This window comes from Cryptomeria japonica, chromosome 10 (assembly GCF_030272615.1).
Source record: "Cryptomeria japonica chromosome 10, Sugi_1.0, whole genome shotgun sequence".
Lineage (NCBI taxonomy): Eukaryota > Viridiplantae > Streptophyta > Pinopsida > Cupressales > Cupressaceae > Cryptomeria > Cryptomeria japonica.
This window is the reverse complement of record NC_081414.1, coordinates 5,573,519-5,597,168: the sequence shown is the minus strand read 5'-3', so window position 1 is coordinate 5,597,168 and position 23,650 is coordinate 5,573,519. Positions and strand designations below refer to the sequence as shown.

At 37.6% G+C, this 23,650-nt stretch overlaps 1 long non-coding RNA gene across 1 annotated transcript in view; it reads left to right on the top strand.

Annotated features, from left to right (window-relative positions):
• LOC131859474 (uncharacterized) overlaps positions 1 to 19,262 on the top strand; it is a 41,829-nt gene extending 22,567 nt beyond the window's left edge. The window contains exon 2 of the long non-coding RNA XR_009359172.1: positions 18,831 to 19,262. This is a non-coding gene — a long non-coding RNA (uncharacterized LOC131859474). The remainder of the gene's footprint in view (positions 1 to 18,830) is intronic.
• Positions 19,263 to 23,650: the final 4,388 nt, after the last annotated feature.

The window sequence follows — 23,650 nt, the reverse complement described above, 5'->3', positions numbered from 1 at the left end:
CAAAGTAGAAGGCTTGAGATGCTCCTGTGACTCGGTTGAGCATTGTAATCAAATCTCTATACTCCTCCTGGAAATCAATCCTATGCGGTGTGTTCGGTATCTTGCTCAGGCAAGGACGACTCTTGAGTAACCAGTTCTTGTTAATGATGCTTAAGCAAGCATCTGGATCATCTTCGTACATGGACCTGGCTCCTTCTATGCTCTTGTAGACCATATCCCTGTGCTCTGGAAGATGGAAAGCCTCACTTATAGCTTCCTCTGAAAGATAAGCTAAAGTGTTTCCTTCCTTGGACACGATCGTTCTGGATTGAGGATCATAATGACGAGCGCACTCGATCATCAACTCATGACACTGTACTGCTGGAGGGAAGCCGGTCGCCTTAATGATGCCACTTTCAATTATCCTCCGGGCGACAGGTGATGGCTTGCCAATGTAAGGGACCTCTCGAAACTTTTTCGTACTGAAGTTGCCCAAGTTGGTATCTCCAATGTTGCTCCATTTAGACACGATCTTGGTCTCCACTTCTTCGGTCTTTTGATCTTCCTTCATGAGAGCTGGACGAATGGTGGATGCTCCCGCCTTCGGGGTCGCCATACCTACACGACATTTCATAATAAGAACTAGATTTTGCAATGTATAACATAGATTAGATTAATTTTAGGAAACTTCATGATAAGTCCTTGAGTTATCATTTCCTAAATGACGATTGAGCTACTGAGATTCAAAATCTCAAAATTCAAAATTTCAAGCTATGACGATCAAAAATTTAAAACAAAACAAGACTTTGCCATACCTCACTTAAGAGCTTAACTCTAAAATGCAAAATAAAGAGAATCGCCAAGGCAAAATTCAATGTTTGAAGCTTTTCCACGTGATCCTTCTTCAAATGAACGTCCACCTAACAATTCGCCACCTTTGGGGGTCTTTGACGTAGTCTTTGACAAGTTCGCTTAACTCAAACTCGCACCACCGCCTTTGCTAAATTCGCACCTTGCTTGGAATGGAAATTCGCTCCACTTTGAACACAATTCGCACCTCTCCAAATCGCATGTGAAGGATGTTTGAATAATGATTTGAAAATGAAATAAACACCTCCCTTTATAGGCGCTTACCCTTACAACTACCTCAAGGCCGACTTGGTAAAAACAAAGATAATTAAAAGCAATTTTAATAAAAACCAATGGCCGACTTTTGTAAATATTTAAATCCAAGCGTTCCAATTTGATTTTTTATTTAAAATAATGATTAATTCATTTAATGCCTTTGCAATTAATTAATTCGATTTTTAAAGGCAAAAAATAATTAATTAAATGTCCATGCGCAATTTTTTAAATGCTATTTAATTGAATTTTTTAAATTTATCGATTTTAGCATTTAATAAAATTCAAAAAATGTGTTTTAGCGCCAAAACTGGAAAGGTGGAAAGATACAAACCATATCGCTCTGGTCCCTGAGAGAGGGACAGGAGCGAATTGTCATTTTAGCTTGGATTCTTGCCTTCGACGTTTAAAATCACCATCTCCACGTTGAAACTGGCATTTTTGCTAGGAAACTTCGAGTTTGATCAACTTGATTTTGTGAATGAGTGCCTCCTGAGGTTGATATCGCCCTGGTGCCTAGGTGAGGGACAGGAGCGAACTTTGTGTTTTCTCCTTGATCTTTGCTTCTTCAATCACCAATCTTCATCGTGTGGCAAGCAATGACGTTATCCCTTCACTCCACGCTTGCTTTTCTTGGCTTTTACGAGGCGCATGTGATGTTTGAATGGTTTTCGCCCTGGTCCCTTGGTGAGGGATAGGAGCGAACCTTGTGCTCTAGCTCAAATTTGCTATCTTTCAACCTTGGCTTCTCGTTCATCACCTTCCAAATGACGTCCTTGATCTTGCGCACCCTTGATTTGTCATGATTTTGAAGGAAAATGAGTGTTTTAATGAAAATCGCCCTGGTCCTTGCCTGAAGGACAGGAGCGAACTTAGCCTTTTGGTTCAATTTGATTACCTTTTAACGTTTAACTTCCTCGTATATCATCTTCTCAAGACACCTTAGACTTTGTGCAACCTTGTACGTCCTTGACTTAGCGTGATTTTTGAAGGTTTTGGCTAATGTAATGAATATCGCCCTGGTCCCTGACTGAGGGACAAGAGCGATTCTTGGTGTCTTGAGCTCATCCTTGTTCTTGTCAACCTGCAATCGCCTTCACAATGGAGAATGAGGTCTTTTGATCCTTATTAAACTCTTGAAATGTGATCAACATTCAAAATTTAAGCCTCCATGGAGATTTCGCTCTGGTCCTTGACTGAGGGACAGGAGCGAATTTGGGCATTTGGTGCAAATCGTTCATCATATTAACTTGTAATTGTCTTCAAAGTGCAAAATGATGTTCTTTACTCCCTTTCAAACATTTAAAATGTGAATGGCAACTTAAATTTGGCCTCATTTGAACATTTCGCTCTGGTCCCTGACTGAGGGACAGGAGCGAACTTGGGCATTTTAGTGCAAATCCTTCATCTTTGTCAATCTTTGTAACTCCGTTCTTCGTCGAGACACCTCAAAACGTCCTTGCCACCTTGTATCCTGACTTGGAATGACCTCAAACTTGGAAGAGAGGCAACATAACTAACATTTCGCCCTGGTCCCTGGCTGAAGGACAGGAGTGAATTTGCACTTGTAGGCTTCATCACACTTTGCTAACTTCAAAAATTATCTTCAATGGTCTTGTAGTACCCCCTTTCATTCATCTTTGCCTTGGAGTTCATTCTAACTTGGTGAGAAATTGGTCTAAGGCAAAAATCGTTCTGGTCCCTGGGAGAGGGACAGGAGCGCCTAGGCCAATATGGGCCTCACTTTGGTGTCTTGTAATCTTCAATTTGTCTTCAACGAGTTCGTTACGCCTTCTTTGTTTGCCTCAAACTCAAAACTTACTTGATCTTTGCCCGAATTTTGCCCTATGAGGAATTTCGCTCTGGTCCCTGGGAGAGGGACGGGAGCTACCACTGAATTTCGCCCTGGTCCCTGACTGAGGGACAGGAGCGGTTTAGCTTCTAGGTCCAATCTTCTTCACGAAGGCACTTCCAAATTATATTCAACTGATGAAACATATCTCCTTTGATCTCCTCAAATCGTCAAATTGTTCAAATCCAGGAAGGACAAGGCAATGTTTGATTTTGAGCTCCGGTCCTCCACCGAGGGACAGGAGCGATTTTGCTCCTACAGGCCAAAATATCAAGATTTTGGGAGTTTAATCACTTCACAAGGCAAAAACAAGTCTTTTCCAATGCCCGGGATCAATCATCAAAATTTTCAAAATTTGGTCAAAATTACTCAATCGGACAAAAATCCAAAATCTCATCATTCACACTTAGACAAATTTGGACTCTGCACTCAAAATTCCGACTGAACTTAGACAAATTCACTTAGCCTCTGGCGAATTCACTTTATTCAAAATTGCTTTCTACGGGAGGAAGCTCAAAAAGCTCTCAAGATTGGATTGGACTCTGGCCTGAAAACACAGTAATAGAAACCCTAAGGTTTGACCCTAGTCCAGACAACTGGCATACCAAACCAAAATCCTAAAAAGCAGAGAGAAAGGCGAGCAAAAACGAGCAAAAACAGGGGGTCCCCATTTTAATGGGGCGATGTGTGAAATGGTCACAACACGTTTCCAATGCATGATTGCTTCAAGCAATCAAGCGAAACTTGTATGATGATTGCAACTCAGATTACATATATATATATATATGTTATATAGATATCTCTCTCTCTCTCTCTATATATATATATATATATATATATGTCTATATGTATATATAAATATAGGCATATATCTATGTATATATATATACAAATATGTATATGGATATGTTATATAGATATGGCCATTGGGAGCAAAAGGAGGGTGTATGATGATCTCAGCTCTGTGTTTATTATTAGTGAGTGTATATATATATGTGTGTGTGTGTGTGTATAACTGGTATCATATATATACATGTATGCACATACAATTATTTAAGTATGAATATATATGTACATATATATCGCTATCTGTGCATATACATATATATGTTTGCAAATACATATGTTGATGGAAGTATGTAAATGAAAATATGAGAATGTACTGGTAGGGGTTGTTGTGCCCATTCAAGCTGCGAGCTATACTTTTGATGCCCCTGGCTGCTTGTGAGTTACCTGTTCTGAATGTCTGGATTTCAAGGATGTGGTTTTATTCGTTCCATCTGCCCCTATATTGGCTAGATTATCTACCAATGTATTAGCCTCTCTATATATGTGATTTATTGTGTAACCTGAGAAGCTTTCCAGTAGAGATAGGGCTGTGTCCAACAGACTTCTAAGTTCCTAGTTTGGCATTGTTCTCGTTCTAATTGTGTTAATTATAATGGCTAAGTCACCTTCTATTTCCAATTTGGATATTTTCAATTGCTTGCACAAATTTAAACCTTCTATTAGGCCCAACATTTCTGCCTTATTGTTAGTGCATTGACCTAGATATATGGATTTAGAGCCAATGAAGTTCCCATCATCCGAATGTATTATACAACCTGCACCTACCATCCCTGGATTACCTCTGGATGCTCCATCAAAGTTGAGTTTAAACCATCTAATCTCTGGGGTCACCCATTTGCAAGCTTTCCTTGCTTCGGTTTTATCTATGCCAGCCTTCCCGGTAAAGGGAAGAATTTTAATCCCCTAATTTGTCCTAGCATAGTGTATTTGGGATGTAGTCCTTAGCAGTGTTTGCCTCATCATATATGGTTCTAAAACCGTCTTTACAGATTTTAATGTTTGATATAATTTAAAATTATAAAATAGGCCAATTGTTGGAAATCGAGCCATGTGAAGGAGGGTATAAATAGCACTCAAAAAGCGTTGTATTTCATTCTATGCTATTTGCTTTTGTTGCTTGTGGAAATTGGAGAGAAAACCAAGGTTTTTTTGCCATTATCACTTTGGAGAGCGTAGCTGCTTCGAAGTTGTGCATTCTAAGGTTGTGAGATACCAGTTGAGGATTGCCTGTAATTGATTGGTTCCATTCAGGAATCAACATTGTGCACATTACTGAAAGTTTTCAAAGGTTTTACAAGGGTTTGACGTGCTGCTACAGTACCCATGAACAGTGATGATACAGTACCTGTGTATAGTGACGCTATAGTACACGTGAACACTAATTGCTACAGTACCTTCCTCTTGGCACCTTAAAGTTTGTCAAGTGCAGATGGCATACTTATTGGGGAATATTTTTTGGGGACTTTGATTATTGGTTTGCACTTCCAGAATTTGCTGTCGTAACAGTTTTCAGACCTGCAGTCATTGACATTGAAATCCAGGTATGAAAGTATTGCATGCCAACTATTTGCAATGACGTCTATGCATTTTCAATCGTTGTAATCAGTTTAAAATGCTGCAGTAAAAGAGTTTGGAGCTACATATGATTTGTTTGTTAAAATACTTCCTTGCTGTAGGTGTTTATTTGCATAGGTAGGTTGCTTGCCAAGTATTTGCATTAATGTACCTTGTTCAGCTATCTCGCATTAAATGCTCACAGCCAGATCGCCCTATTATTTTGATTGCAAGAACATTAAATGAAGGTTGCCATCGATTTGTTATGAGGTACTGATATCTCTTAGCGATTATAAGCTAGAATTGATCATAATAATTAAGAGAGTATTTCTAGATTTGATTGTGTGAAAGATTTTTGCATCAACGTTTCAGATCACACTCCGTGATCCATCATCAGGATGAAGAGAGTCAAATGATTGATCATTTCATTTGATCAATTCAAAATCAGCATTGCCATTAAATCAGTGCTTCAACTCTCTGTTTGATTGTTAGCGACTCAACTTCATCAGCGAATTGGTTAAGTGATCTCATTTGGACAGCAATTAGAGGTGAGGCAAATTTTCTGTAGGGTGTCGACTTTGTGATTTTGATGACAGCAAGTTATTATCAGCAATAATTCATGATCGATCACATATCAACTACAGCGAATCTACCTTGTTCATAGCGAATTGGCAACCTTTTGATCAGCAAACGTGATATTGGAGGCGGCAATAGTGAGATTGCTAGATGGCGATATAAGCCCCAGCAATTTCCTAAGTTGGAGAATGATTACATTTTGGTGCCTTGCATTCCAATGAATTCACCTTTTTTTTGCATACATCAATCTCACTTTGATTAGTGAATACGTTTCTATACATGGAGACTTCATTCAGGGATGATTGTTTATGTTTGATTGCATCAACACTCCAGCGATCTCCACTTGACATTGGCAAAGTCTTGAAAGAGGACAATTTTGTCTAAGACGATTGATTACTGATTCATTCGCAGGTCTGGGACAAATCAGATTTGTCACATCAGACCTTATTTCAAGTGCTGGTGTATCTTGTCATTTGTCAATTTCAGTCATAAGTGACTCTTTCAATGAATTTTGATCATCTTTAATCATTTGCAAGGACTCATTATTAATGAGGATGATCATTTTCATGATTAAGGGTTAGGAATGCGACCTAGGGTTGGAACTTATATTTTTCAAAGGTCACCATTCTAAGGTTATGAATCCTGATTTAGGCATTGATCATCAAGTTTATTTGCAAATTAGTTATCATTTTACAAAACTAATTTGAACAACTCTTACAGGTGAAGGATGTCTTCAGCATGGCGAGCTCTCATCAAGGAGGAGTCATATACATCAAGGGGAATACAAGAAGATTCCAAGCGTCCTAGCCAAGGACAGGGTTTGTCCGAGGCAATGACATCATCCGTCCTAGGCAAAGACAAGGGCCAAGAACGTGATCAGCATGATGATTCATTGCAACACTTCAAGTCTTAGAAGGATACAAGGAAGCTGCTTGAAGGAAAGGATTTCACGAAGAACACACAAGGAGTTGTAGGAACAATGTATTCCAAGGCACGATGAGGATCAAGCATAGGCAAGACCAAGCCTACATCGAATGCAACATCAAGGCGGCTGATTGCAATCAGCATCAAGCACTTAAGGTGGAAATTTTCACAATCTTGAATTTCTTTCGGAAATCCAAGAATCATTGCCAGTATAGCAAAGTTAGAAGAACAACTTGAGCAAAGTCAGCATCACATCAGGAGCTTGGAAATGTTGAGTATCAAGAGATATGCCTTATTCATTCACACACTTGTGGTGAGTTACAAAGAGCAAGTTGAGGTGGCGCCTAGTCATCACCTATCCAATCATATTTTTTCATGATAAGGCGTCCAGATTCAATGAACCTAACTCATCCATCGAAGGAGATAACTATCACATGGGCACAAAGTTCGATCTACCTACCGTCATCATCTATTGGCTGAATTTTCAAAGGACATGTGTCCCATCAAATGTAAATATATCATTGGTCAAGCATTAAATACTTTGCAATGGGTGTAACAAACCTTAATTAGGGTTTCTATCTTTCAATCTTGGCCATTGATCATGAATCAATCTTATTCATCAAATTGTAATGAGAGCACTATATAAGCTCCCCTTCATTTGTAAAAGTTAATAGTAAATAGAGTAGAAAGTAGATAGCAATTAGAGTAGAATAGGAAGAGAAGATGAAGATTGTTGCCAAGATATTGTTGTGAGAAGCATGTAAACTTCATCGAAGATATGGTGCAATTGACATGTTGATTCAACAATTTGCATGTTCTCTACTTCTCAATTTGATTTTCATGTTATTTAGAGAATGGAAGAGCTTTGTGCATGATCAATGGTGAGAATTCTTATATCCATACTACTAACACCTTGCTGATGGTAAAGTGCCCAGCGTAGTCAATTGAATCCATTTTAGCTAAGCTTAACTTCTATTATCATTTCTTCATTGATATGCATCAACTTGATGGTGTCTATGCTTGTGGTAGTGATTTGAAAATCATAAAGCTATCCTTAGGAGATCACATTAGCCTTGTGGAAATGTTCATAGCATGTCAAAGCAAAACTTAGTTGAATTTCATCAAAGATTGTCCTTTGCTCTTACATTCCTAGAGTTAGAGGAGCCTTCCTAAACCCTTATCCTTTTCCCCCTTTTTTTTAATCAAGTAAAATCCCACGTTCCAGCATCATTTGAACATTCAAGCATTCAACGTAAGTCCACCTTGCAATCCCAACAATATCACATCATACACAACTGAGTCTATCCAAGAGCACGTCAAGACCTAACATTCGAGAACCTTGGAGTCGTCCCACTTGATCACGAAGCTTAGTTAGCATTTGGGAGTCTTTGTTCAAGAGAGGATAGAATACTTAGTATTTTATTATGTGTTGCATAGTGCGTAAAAACACCATCAACAAACTCCTACCTTGACCTGACTTGAAGGTTACTCTATGGAGCTTCATTCAATGATCATCTTGGCTTCTATCTACCACTTAAGCTTTGAGAGCTTTAACAACTCCAATCTGACCTAAAGAGAGACTTGATTGCTGCTGGATTGCCTGAGACCTAAGACTACTAGCAAAAAGAGGGGGTCCCCATTTGTAAGGGGGCGATGTGTGAAAAAGGTCACAATGATAAGTCATATGCTAGCTCACTAGGCACTCTAGGTTGCTTTCTCGAGGGTTGCACTATGATAAGTCATATGCTAGCTCACTAGGCACCTACTAATCGCCAGTTACACTCCACAACCGTTGGGAGATAAGGAGTCAGAAAAGAAATGGTTACATTTTAATAGGAGATGGTTCAACTTCCTAGTGATTCTTGGTCTCTACAACATGAAACTTATGTAATCTATATATACATGTTTGTTACAAAGCTTAGAATCAATCAATAGAATAAGCAAATAGATAGGTAGAAAGTAGTATTCATACGACTTTCTCAAGGATATGCCATGTATAGAATAAATAGCAGAATAAAAGTTACATTTACTATTTGAGTTCTTTATCTCTCTGTATTTTTTCACTATTTTGTTAGATGCGATACAGTATTTGAGCCCAAGTATCAAACCTTGATATGTATTAGACTATTTGTTGACTAATTTCAAGGTAGTTTAAGCATTGCAAGAGTCGATACACATAATGATGAAGAATAAATGGAAGAAGCACTTGTGGACTAACTAGTTCAATCGATTTGTAGAGAACTTAAAATGGATGGTTCCATTGATCTCATCATCTAGTAGAGATTTTGCTGGTTGAGTAACTCCATGATTTCAAACAACATCAACTTCTTAAGTACCACAATAGCTTGTGACTAGCCATTCAATCCACATTGAAGTTGATCAAAGTCAAGATTATGGGGGAAGCCTTTCACCATGTGGCAACCATTGATGAGTTCAAGTAGAAGGGAAAGCGTGAAATAACCAACATGCCACTACCTTTGGACAAGAGCAAATTGGCCAAGATAGTTAAGTGATGTGACACACACAAGTGCTATAGTCATTCCAACGTTGATTGCCATGCTCAAAAGAGTATGCTTACAAATGTTCAAATGGAGGATGATGATATCAAGACCTTAGATGGAATCAATGACACATATCCCAATGTCCTAGTCAATATTGCATTGTCGATCCCTAAAGAAGTTGAGGTAGAGCAACATTCACAGGGTATTGCATGCAACTTTGTGGCATTGGAGAGTAACATGTGTACTTTGGGTATTGCATGCATTGGACCATCCCAATTTGTAGTGTTGTGGATGTAGCACGGTTGGCAAATTTAGTGTTCTAGCCGGAATTGCATTGGTGATCCTTAAAGAAGATGAGGTAGAGCGACTATTTAATTCATTGATGTGGGTGAAGGGGTAGCCAATAGCTTTGTGGCATTGGAGAATAAAATGTGTACCTTGGGTGTTGCATACATTGAAGTTTTGAAACATTCCAATTCGTAGTGTTGCGGATGTAGCATAGTTGGCAAATTCAACTACAAGGTACACATGTTAATCTCTAGTGAGACTTTTCTTCCTTTTTAGGAGATAATTTGTGATGTGGTGCCATGGAGGTTTGTAATGTAATCTTTGTTCATCCGTAAGTGTGTACAACATCAATCCTTCTAGCATAGTGTAATTAGTAGGTAGTAAGAGATTTTGGATTTATGAAGTGAATCCATGCTTAAAATGTGCTACACCAATTGCAAAGAAGATTGTGCTATTCAAGTATGCATTCTCAACTTTTTGCATTGTTGGGACTCAAACTTATAATGACAAATTTTGCTTGAGTCGTAGCCCCTTTATGCACTTTTGGCCTTGTTATCCCCATCATAGATAATTGATCTAAGATGTATCCTAATGGGTCTCCCTTGGTCAAAGTTTGCATGTGTTCTCCTATTCATTCTCCACGTGCCTATCGATGTGCTAGCAATTGCAAAAGTCTAAGAAAATTCTAAGTTTGGAATGTCTTTGGATTATTTTGCTAAGTTCGGTTAGGCTGTCAAACTTTGGACTTTCAAGGTTTCTTCTACCTATGCACCTTTTCCTTGGTATAGCCAAATCCCTGACCTTCAGCCTCAAGTCCTTGTGCTAGAGTTTCAGACTTTTGCTTCATTGCAGGCCATTTCCTTGGCACCCTCAAACTTTGAAGTCATGACTCCTTTGGTATTCCCTTTTTGCATTGAATTTTGGACTTACGTCGATACCTAGTTTGCCTTATTCTTGATCCATGAAACCTTAGTCCTTTTCCTTTTGGCATCGAAGTTTCAGCCATCCCTTTCCTCTAGTACCCATTCCTTGTCATCTCTAGTCCTTGATCTTCGAACTCCGAAACTCTCGTGCCTTTCATTGTTCAAACCCACATGCCTCCTTACACGACTCAAGGCTATATTAATGACCATATTTGTTCCTACAACTACCAAATAGGATTTGTTCATCCCCCAAAATCATTGTTTATTTCAAAAGCACAGATTCAAAGGGACTAATAGATGAAGGTGCCCATGTTGTAATTAATACAGTAGTTAGTCTCATGTTGTGATATTCTTCACACCATCTCCAAGTTATGGTTTCAGTGGATTCAACAAGCTCTTCCTTGGCCATAACTTCAAATCTAGAGGCGCCATAAATGTTAGAATGATTTGCAGATTTGGGGAATGTTCCTTCATACATTTTGCAATGATCTTGGTGCATTTTCAAGTGTTTTTGTTCACACAATTTTAGGCACGAATCATGAAGAGAGGATAACTACGAATAGATAGGGATGGATTTCCTCATGTCAACAATGATTTCATTATCTCAAGGCTCTCACATGCAAAGTGTAGTTGACAAATATGCCAATTATTAATAAATAAATGTTTTGTTAGCCGAAGTGTTAGTTGAGTAAGTATTAGTCATCTATAAAATGTAATGTTGCCATTTGTTCTCGAGAGGTAGCTGTATTGGTAGTTCCTAGTGGTTGGTAATTTGAACCAACTGTGAGATAGTATTTATTGTACTCCTTTTGTTGTGTTAGGAACTAGTTGATCATTGTACACATTTTGCATATGGTAATGAATGATACATCTATTTGAAACTCTATTGTTCTGGCATTATCATATTTTGTTATTCTATGTTCTGCAAATGATATCTTTGTTTACTTTGCGTATTAAATAATAAGTTCTCTATGGGTGTAAACATTTTGGTGTTGTTACTGATATGAAGCCTAGAGATCTAAGTCACAAAGAGGCAGTATGGCGATGTGATGGGCTGATTGTTTGAACAAGGGGTATTAGAAACCGAGGAAGAGGAAAACACGATCGAGGACAAGTTGATGCAAGACCTAATATACTTGTGGGAAGCATCCATCAACTAGTATGTTCGAAGGGAGGCTCTCCAATGAGAGGTCCTTGAGAGTGCCATCCGAGATAAGCTCACAATGAACTATGTGGTCAACCATCTCCCTTGAAGACTACCATGGTTGTTGGCACATAACTTCACTGCCCTTTGAGATCTTCGGGAGGAAAGGGATCTAGAGCAATGTCGATAGCAGATACTACAACAATACAAGGAAAGGAATTGGAGGGAGGGAAACGATTGTGATACAAATAGATGCTGTACATCTGACAATTTTAAGGCCCCTACGACCAAATAAGGGCAAAAGATGTATTGTAAACACTCGAGAGGAGGGAGAGGGATCAGTAAGAAGATCTCTCCGGATCAAAGAGCAAAGTGAACGATGACGACAATTGTCTGGGACTGAGTCCACAGAGAGTAGCCTGTCTATATAGTTAGTATGTGATGAAGAAGTCGAAGGAAGGGACCTTGAGAACGAGGTTGCTGAAATATTTAAAATGAATATGCACTGCATTGAGAATTTATCTATAATAGAGGAATTGAGAATAGGGGGTTTGAGTTGAAGACCTTGGGGAGGAAGGAGTTGAGAAACGAGGAAGGTAACCAAGGTGCAAACGACGCGGACGATGGATGTGTAGAGGGATCGCATGTGGTCGAGAGTGCAAGTGCAGGATCAAAACGTTGAGAGAAAATCAGTCCAATCTAGTCTTGGGCACATGGTACATATCAATGGAGAATGATGGTGACCCCCTCGGCGAGTCCAAGTGTTGACTGGCAAAAGCTCCCCAAGTTCATGGGGAATGGATTGGAGGATCTTGTAAGGCATTGTAAGACATGTGAAACTATTTGGCTGGCAAGCGGTCAAATTGATAAGGACTAGTGGTTAAGGTCATTTCTCACAACATTATGGGGAGTAGCCATTGATTGGTTCTCAAAACTGGCATATGAACACATAGAATCCTGGGATAGGTTGAAGAAGCCATTCCAAGAAGAATTTAAACTCCCTAGGGACGATTACAAGATTGTTGCTTACAATTGTAGGCTCAAGGAGTTGTTGGGTAAGATGGAGAACTAGCCAGCCAATGGGTTGAAGAAAAGGTGATTCATCGAGGGACTGATTCCCTCGAGGAAGAAAATGAAGGTAGTACCTTTGTTCTCGTACGTCGATGCTTACAATTGGGCAGTGGACATTGAAAGTGAAAATAGAACGTCACGGGGAAAAAAGAAAGTAAGTGATAACGAGAGTATGGAGGACAACAATAGTGATGACAAGCCAAGGATAGTAGAATCCTTGAGATGGGACATGTTGTAAATGATGAAGGAATTGAAGGTTGAGAAAGAGAGTCCCAAGGAAAACAAATAAATGTGGTGCATTGACTGTAAAGTAGGTCACACAAAAATGACTTGCCCAAAGAAATTGTTTTGTGACATCTATTAGGTACTGGGACATTCCATCAAGAAATGCTCATGCAACTTAAAACAAGAAGCACACAAATGCTCTTTGCTCATGGGGAACAAGCAACCCCATTGATCACACCACCAAAACCACCCGTCAATTCCAATGCATCGCTTGATTGCAACAAGTGAGGAAATAATAACCCGCTACAATAATAAGAAGAAGAATAGTGGCCCAAGCCCAAGAAGCAGAATCTAGTACGATGCGAAGGGGAGACCAATGATTCAGTATTGGAAGTGCAATGAATGGGGCCACTTTGCTTGAGATTGCAAAAGCGTTCAAAATAACTCAAGCATGTTATGTAAGTGGTGTGGACCTAGGAATCTTGAAGGCGTCGATTGCCCAAAGCAGAAAGGGGTTAATATGTTGGTGGTGGAAGAACCAGATGAGGAAGTCTTGGTGATCACCAGGCTACAAACAAAGAAGGCAATACACCTAGATCCTCATACGGAGGAGAGACTTCGGGAAGCTAAAAGATGATGTGCAATGGGCAATGGTAGATTGAAGGAGCGTCTCCAATGAAGTCGCCAATACTCCATTACGGTGAGAGGCTAAAAAGAATATAGTAAGATAATTGCTACAAACAACATCATCTATAAATGTAACAAGCCTTCTACAAACTATGCCACAATTGAAAATGGCAATTACTAATGTAGTGGGTGAAGACAAAGTTGGTGAAAAGCTGCAAGAGGAATTGATGGTGAAACCACCACGCGAAGGTGACCAGACCATTGATCCTATGTTTCTAACAATGAGCATTGGGAGGGAGTCGACAGTTGTTTAGATGGAAATAATGGGGATGAAGTTGAGAAATACCATCGTCAATGGAGGTTCGAGAGTCAATGTGCTACTGGAGGAAACTTGTAAATACCTTGGAAATCCAACACTTTGGTTGCCAACCTTCCACTTAGTGGATGACGATCAACATGGCATTAAGTCGTTGGGGATATTAATGGCACAAAAAGTAACGATTTGGACAATACTTTTTCTTAGACTTTGTAGTTATCTTGTTGCACAAGAAGGCGTATGACGCACTCCTCAAGAGGGGATGGTTGACTACTGCCAAGGCAAACCATAATTGGAAGCAGAACAAACTCTTGAGCGAGAGTGAAGGGATGGAGTATGTCATCAACCTGAGAAATTAGGTGATGAGCAAGGAATTGGCATCCCTTGAATCAGAGTTTGAAGACAAAGAGTCGAGTATGGATGAAAGATGGAAAGTCATGGAACCTGCGATGAAGGGGTGCTTGAGTTGGAAGATTGCTCTGAAGATGAAACGAGTTCATTGAGTGGATTATTCCATTGGCAAATGGAAGACTACGAAGTTTTCCACCTTGAATGCAACATGCTACAGATTGGGGAGATTGAGGAAGGTGACCAAGTTGACGAGACTCACGAGAGTGCTACCTTTCCCCTGGAGTACGAAGAGTACAAGGAGGGAGTGGCATTAGTGGATGATATGCCTGCCCATCACTTTGAATGAGACAAGATAATAAAATATGAGGAGCCAAGTGTAAAGAAGCTAAATCTTGACGATAAAGACAAATCGAATGTCATCTTAGTCGATGAGAATTGAGACCTTGTACGGATACATAATTCTCATGTTTTATTACTTATAATTACTGATACATAATTCTCTTGTTTTAATATGACTATCGGTTTTAACATTTTTAATATGACTATCGAATGTCATGTTTTATTACTTATAATTACCGATACATATATCTCTTGTTTTAATATGACTATCGGTTTTAAAATTATTTAAGAAATCAATAATCTTTTAATTGATATGTGTTTGTTTTGATAGCATCACACTTATGAAATAATCCTGCCATGTTGCTTTGTTATTGCAGTCCAGACCGCTTCCCATAATCTTTAATCACATCGACTCCCTTGTATCCTTTGTCGACCATCACTTTAATCGCTACCTATCATGGAATGAATTTTATTCTGTGGGAGAATTATATTATAAGCATTTACCTTATGTCATTCGTATGAATTCCCATGTGATTTGGTGGTTCGATGAATTCCTTCGATACTTGTCTACAGTATCAATCCCGATCACAACTTATAATAAACCATCGCTAATATTGCATGTGGATCGCTTCATTTCACTAATCTCATTAATCACATCACCAGTCGCTGCACACACTTGTATTATCATTGTATCGCTGCCTTATATCTTTATAACAGATCACTGGCTCATATAATGAATCACGCCTCCTTCCTTTAAACAGCTCGCTGCCATTTTATTGATAGTTCATTGTCTTTTGAGATTAATTCATTATATTTTCAAATTAATCTTGAGTGCTCCCTTATGTAATGTAATCGCTACATATCATACATAGTCGCTACCCGTGTCAACATAATAATTAACGTTGCATTCAATATCTCTTCAATATAATCGACTCTGGAACATATCATAATCTGCTTCTTTATATGACGCTCTCTCATTATAACAGATGCATATATTTTGTTCACGTATTCCCTTCACACCATATCATTATGAACTTCTCGATCTTTTCTGCCATTGCTGTCTATGCTGTTAGACTTTAAGACACTACTTCATATTACCTTTTTTCTGTGTTGTTTAGTCTGCTATTTATTTCCTGAATAATAATCTCTGCCTTATACTGCTGAGGCTGTGTTATTCACTGTACCCATGATCACTTTCGTATTCTAGGTGTTATATGTTACTGTATGATAATCGCTGCAATATAATAATTACCATGGCTGTGCAAATATATTCTATCAGACTGTGTGAAAGTAAAGACAATCTATACTTAGACCAGATGAACAGTCTGTTGCTACAAATAATTGCCTAACTGTCTTTGTATAATCATAGTATGGTCAGAGATTATGTAGTGTTGTCTCTATATATGCTGCCGACTGTAGAATATGTATATCTGAGTCTTCAATATGACATATATATATGTACTGCAGTCTGGGTCTTCTATATATATATATATTGTATGCTGAGTCTTATGTGTTTCGTTGTCTTCCTTTTTGAATAAACTAACCAATCGCTGGGCTTTCACAGTTTGTCTTTTCATTACTAACCAATCACTGGTCCTTTATTAGATGTCATTGTATATTCACTGTTCTTTCATAGATATATATTTACATTTGTTATCTTTGCATAATTCTAAGTACTATATCAAGAAAATATGAATAGACCAAGTGCAGGCTGTAATATTCCAAGCTTCTGATATGCTGATGTTGCCATCTACTCTTCATATATAAATCTGAATCAAAACTGAAATTACTCTTACACTTTATTATCATATATCTATGTTTCTTAACATCTTGTCATTAAGATCTAATCAATGCTTCTTTGTTACTTATGCATAACTGACATGAATTATATGCACTGTCCCCTTTATCAATGACAATCTTGTTTTGGCCTTTGACATCAATGACAATATTTCCATCAATCTCCCCCTTTGTCATTGATGGCAACATATTCTTTCTTATCTCTTCTATCTCTCCCCCATTCTACTTCTCTCCCCCTTTGACATCAATGGCAAAGGGATAAACATCAAAAGCCTGTCCATGAATGTATCATTAGAAAAGGCTGATTACAGATATCTGTTTGCAGACTCACATCAGATGTATATGCATATATTTCTCCCCCTGTTGGAGATTCTCTAATGTTCCCCTGTCAGGGATGCTTTCATGCTTCCCTTGGCTCTAATATTCCTCTTCCTTGTATCCTGATTTGTATGGGTGACATACTTTCTCTATGAATGTTCAATAGAGTTTGCATAATCTCCTTTCTCTGTCCATGTTTGAAGATAATCTTTTGAGAGAGTCTTCTTTAAATATTTCTGATCGTTCTTTTGTTCTTTTGCTATCCTCTTGCATGTCACAAATCTTTCATAATGTAGATATCAATCCATTACTTACCTTTGTCGTGGATTTCTCTATTGAACATTCATATTTGACAGTTGGTGCTTCCAGTTGGTTGGTGCTCACAAAATCAGATTTGGGAGTTGGTGCTTCCAGTAGGTTGGTGCCTACAAATATTGTAAAAGAATATATAAAATCACTGATTTATCGTGGTTTTCTCCCGTAAGGGTTTCTACGTATATATCCTGTGTTCTACTTGTGTTCATATTATTTAGATCACATATGAATGTTGGTGTGCAATGAATGTGTTAATGAGATAAGTTATATACTTGTGATTGAAGTTGAAAAAGTTTAAATTGGTAAAAGATTGTTGTTATACTCATTCACTCCCCCTCTTGGTATAACCGTGTTCTCTTCACAAACATAATCGCCTTGTCTCAAATATAGGCCTGGCCCATATAAGCAGCTTTTGTCACAATAAAGCTTCGATAATGATATGCTTCTCTTCATAGCAAGGAATTAGAAGCTCCACTCGATACATATGCTTCATTCTACTAATCAGAGGAACCTCATAATGTAGTCCATGAATTGGTGCATTTCAATACACGGGGAAGCTACAGAATGTTTCAAAGGACATTATGCACTTGAGAGAAATTGGTGTGCCAGACATTGGAAACATTAATCACTAAACTTTAGCCTTTGACTTAATGGTATCCTCTGCAAATGATATAATCTGTAGTCCTTTTTCTCAATCTTAAGTTGGCTTTCTCATTGCTTTAATCCTTGTCCTTTTTGTTAGTCTTCAGTTGGCTTTCTCATTGCTTCAATCCTTGTCCTTTTTGTTAATCTTCAGTTAGTTTTTCTCATTGTTCTATTACAATGGGTAAACAGCAGCAAACTATAAACTTTTTTAGATGGTTGTGTTACATAATGTTGCCCATTGTATAATAAGAAATCGTGTAAGACAAGTTCTATAAGGTTATTTAAAACCCTAATGATCCTTAACCAAATATAGTTTTCTGCATACTTTATGTCTAAAAATTAAATTGAAGGTCTCTGATAAAGTGTCACTGGAAAGATCTATATCAACCTCAGATCTGCCCCTAGAAATAAAACTTAAAGGAACTACCATAGACTGTTATAGACACAATGTTTCCATAGACCATGAAAATGAAATTGAATGCTGGTAGAACCTTGTGAGAGATTTGTATCAGCAAGCCTTAGTAATTAGGTGTGAAGGAAAGAATTGCTGTTTTGGGTTAAAATCAGGAGAACTGCTCACATGTGTTTAGGATTCTTACAAAATGATTTTTGGGTTTTGTTATTTGCTCTTCCACTTTTTCAAAACATATTAAATTTTTAAGTTTGACCAAGTAATGCAAAAAGTTACGACTATTTAAAGGCTATCTAGTTTCGTTGCAATATACTTATTGGAATTGTTAATTTAATTATATGTTATATTATTCAAATTAATGCCTTTTATGGAATTGCCTATTGGGGTATTTAATCCTTTTTGTTGAATGTCAAGATATTATGGTGAGATGATTGAAATATCTTCCGCTATATGCTTTGTTTGTCTTTGAACTTTATGAATCTATTTAAAACCGTATGTGATGAAATTCAATGCATTGAGTACATTTTGTTTGAAATCTTTGAGAGATGAGTATGGACGGGTGCCATTGTGGGAATTTAGAGAATATAACTATGAAAAGATGTTATGGCCATAGTTGGAAGTTAGTCACTAATAAGTGTAGTACTTGATTAAAATTCACAAATACTCTCCCATAATATAAGTATCAATGGACATGTGCATCAGATATATGTTGCTTGAGCGTATGGGTATGCTAGATTATCAATGATTCACATTGTGCACCAGATTCAGTCATGCATTTTGCCACAATTCGCTAGATCCTTTGTGATGGGTTGGGTTCCTCCAGTGGAGTAGCATGGGGAAGTTTAATGTTTCATGGTAAGGTTGATATCACCTCGATGATTCTCTCGTCTTTTTCTTTGCAGATTTTAAGTATGGTTTCAAGATGTGTGAACTTGTATCTGTAATGTAAAATGATTTGAGTTTTATAGTTTTGCTAGAGTAATGTAAGTGAACTTGTACTAATTCTAATTACTTGGAGGATTATTTTATGTATAATTAGTATTTTTTAAATTAAATATTTGACTCCTTTTGGAGGATTATTTTATGTAAAATTGCTATTTTTTAAAGTAAATATCTAACTCTTTTTAGATCAGATCTACATTATTTTCATTTTATTCATTAATTCCATATTAATTTTGTAATTAAATGGTCGAATGTTGCAGTGCTCTCTACTAAAGACCCGCTTTATAAGTGTTGCAAAAAATTGTTGAGATTTCTTCATTTATTTGCTAAGCAAAGTAGCAACAAGGTATCCATCTTGGGCTCTATAGTATTGCCATTGGTTGCAACAATGAGATTTTCCCAAGATTTAGGTTAATGACAAACCAACAAACTACATTTATCTTCCTCATTTAGCTTAACATCTATACATCATAGCTGACTCAAAATAAGATTTAAAGCATTTGAATGTTAAGCTATCAATTCTCCTTTCATTTTCAAGTAATAAAAATTCCATTTTAAATACAATTTGTTTACTGTACTTACATTTGATAAATTTTACCTAGCTTTCTCCATAGACTCTCTGTGTGGTTCTCTTCAAAAACATTTAGAAGAACATAATTGAAGAGTCACAATAGCATTGTTCTTGTGCCTTTTGTCGAGTTTTATCTAGCTGACAACTAATATTTCTTAATGTTTTTCCTTTTGTGTTGTATCTCTCCATTGGTCCCTTTCCTACAAGATATAATATTTTAGTTTCTACAATTCATACCTAGAGCCATTGAACTTCTTAATCTTTAGATGGGATGTGCTTGCCATAGCTTATCTAACTACACTTCGATTTACAAAACCACTAAACAAAATACTTGCATTGCAACCACAAAAACCCACAACATTGCAAAAAGATGTTCCTCTCTAAAGTAAGTCATAGCTTTGACACCAAATGTTGAATAAGGTGAATGATGCAATGAAAATAATAACAAAATATAGTTTTAATTTGAAAAAACATGTGATTAAACAAATAAGATTAATGTAGTGTTGTGACCTTTTCACACATCGCCCCATTGCTAACGGGGACCCCCTCTTTTTCTGCTTTCTGCGTTGTTAGGTTAGGGTTTTGACAACTTAGTGAACAATTTGTGTTTCTCGTGCTCGAGTCTCGGAGTTTTGATCATGCCTAGTGCCGTTTAGGGTTTTTGAAGTTATAGGATCAAGCGCGTAAAATTGAGATTTTTTTAATGATCCTATTTTGTTTAAGTGTTGACCCTTTGGAGCGTTAACTTTTTTTTTGGCTAGGTAAAAGGCTGTAGCCAAAGTATTTTATTAAATATAAAACTAAGTATATCTCCATTCAGTGCGGGCATCGGTAGGAAAGAACGGAGTCAAGAAAACCTCCGGTTTTGCTCGGGACCCATAGGGTCTAGAAATTTAGAAGTACTAGATGATCACAAAGCCGAACTTTACGACTAATTTCCCCCAATATCCAAATCCTGAGACTAAACCTAGAATACAGTAATCCCATCTGTATGAACCAAATTTGCTTTCATTAGGTTCTCCTCTTCGGTGTTGCTTAACTGCCCTTGCAACAATGTTGATAGCAAATCCTCGTAAAAAATATTCAGTGAGTCTCTCCAGTCCAAAACAACTTTCAAAAATAATTATCTATTGTAGATTAACTAACCATCCATCATAAAAAGCCGAAACATTTTTAACTAACTGTTCTTGCTAATTCATCAAAGGCAGATAATTAAAATTCATTATCAGAGTTAAACATTCTAAGAAGGCCAGAAAATCAATCCAGCCAGTCCTAGAAGGTGCTATAACCATAAACCCAAAAGCAAAGAACATAGAGGCCTCTAAAAGCTCCTCATATTGGATATCTATGTCTATGACTAGGATTGTTCCCTTACTAGGTGTAACAGAGACTCCTTTGCATTTAGTCATGAAACAATCTACTCCTAGCCATAGATATCCAAGTATCACAGGAGATTCATATCTAACACAACAGAGAGTTCCTTCATTATTTGATATTGACTCAAAGTAAATAAACTTAAACCCAACATGCTACATATGTCTAAAGATATTTATTGATATGACTAATATAATCAGTTCAAGCCATAGAAATTACGTGTTAGATTGCAATATAACCCATTAGTCGAATATACCGAATATAAAGAAACAGAGACCAAAGCCATAATCTACTTAAACAGTCACAACCAAAAAATTAATTGGCTACTAAACATAATATTTACTATATAAAAACCCAAATACTGCAAGTACCTATTGAATTAACAACCCAGTTTTTGTTAGGTCAAAAAATATTCAAAGTTAGGTTTGGAGAAAGCATAAACAAACTAGTGTTTACTATACCATTAATATATTTGCTGTCCTAATAGCACAAAAGTTTGCAAGCTATATTCAAACCTATATATCAAAAGGTACTGAGTAAGTCTATTCCCATTATTCTTCCATATCTGTGAGGTCGACGATAGAGGGTGATGCCTTATCTGTAGACATTCTCTCAGGCTGATTGCAAGAGGTATCCTTAGCTTTTGAATTCCCTTTGACCCACGAAGCCTTGATTAGCATTGGGGGAATTACCTGGATCCTATCCATTGGTATGTCTGGCATGTTTTGTGGAACCGTAAACCCTTCCTCCTCAAGATACACCACTCACCAATTGCTATGAGGAGGCTCCTTGATATGTTTCCATACCAACAGAAACTCCGCATTCCTGCGTATAATGGGAATTCTCTTCGCAAATTTTGTTTCATCCTTCACTACAAAGATAGGCCTCTTACAGATATTTGTCCCTTTGTCACCATTCGGATATGGAACCTTAAGAGTTTTATCCACACTACCCACTGCTATCTCAAAGAGTCTAAAAAATTCTTCCTTGAATAATGACAGACCCAAAAAAATTACCTCGCTTTTCCAAAATCCTACCCTTAGCAATATTGTTGAAAATATGGCCGGGATATCACAGTTAACTTGATACATGAATTCATAACTGAAGAAATCCTCCCCAATAATCCCCCGCACTACTCTAAGCGTGAAATCACCACATGAACATTTTTACCAGAAGGATCCCGATTATCCATGCTTTCATTTTCTATCTCCACAAGCTGTCTTGTTGGTATATCCTACAACATTTGTTCATTAGTAGTCTTGACCACCTCTGTATCCTGCCTCGAAACACCTGAACTGACATACATGAGAGTCAAATCCTTACTTGCATTAATCACCCTCTTTAGTTGTCCTGTATTCGCAAAAGAACGATCAGTCTTAAATCTGTGAGAATGCACAATATACTGCAAGCCATCCTTACACAAATGATAATGATTCTTCTCTCGATAAAATATAGCCTTTTCGATCAAATAGATAAGGGCTTCCGAGCACTATTCCAGAGATATCCAATGGAACCACATTGAATTGTACCTCATCCACAAACTTGCTTGTGATTGTGAATTGTAAGGTGCATTGCCTTGTTATTTGAAACTTACCATTCTTACAAATCCAACCTAGTGGATAGGGTCTCTTATGCGGTGTGGTTTCCAATCCCAAGTTTTTGACAACACTTTCAGAAATCAAGTTAACTTGAGAACCATTATTTATGAGTGCATCAATTTTCACATTCTTAGCGATAAACCTTACATGAAAAAGTTAATTTCTCTTTGGATCTTCAGGAACACTATCAACTCGAGAAGTAGAAGCACAACTATCAGAAGAAACACAAGCAATGGGAGCTTTACCTTTCAAACCCATCGTAGAAATCTTAGATTTGTCCTCATAATATGAACCAAGATCGATGGCAACACTTGTGGTCTTCTCCTTGCCTTTCTTTTTCTGATCCTTTTTCTGAGCCCACGTCGGTCTCAATTCAGGATGTAACTGCCAATAGTGTTCTTCGTCATGCCCGTTCTTGTCATAATGTAAGCATGTCAAAGTCAACTAAACATCCTTCTTTTTGGTAGTAGTTGTCTTCTTTCCTTTAGATAACTCTGCAACTTTGGATCACTTATGTACAAAGCTACCATCACCAAACTGGTTATCAAAATAACCCTTTCCTTCTGCCTCTAAGTGCGTGGCTTGGACACAAACTTCGTCCAATTTACTAGGACTCAAGACCAAAATGGAATGTCTAAGATATGAGTGCAAACCACCTATGTACTTTAACGAAGTATCCTGTGTATACAAAGGGACATCCAATGCAATAGCCCTCTTCCTGAACTCATGGTTGTACTCTTGGACAGACTGCCCTTTCCCTTGCCTAAAACTTTGTCAGTTCATCATTAACTGTTGCATATGACCCAGGGGGTAGAATTGCTTCCTAAGAGCACCAACAAATTTTGACCAAGTCAAACTAACTCTACCATGTTGTGAGATTTCAGACCGAGTTCTACTCTCCCACCAGGTGAAAGTGATATCTCCTAGCCGAAGGGTAGCCAACTGGATTCTAGAGGCTTCATCAAGAAGACCTTGAACTCTACAATAAACCTCTACTTGTTGAACCCAATCATCTAACTTCTTAGCATCTAATTCCC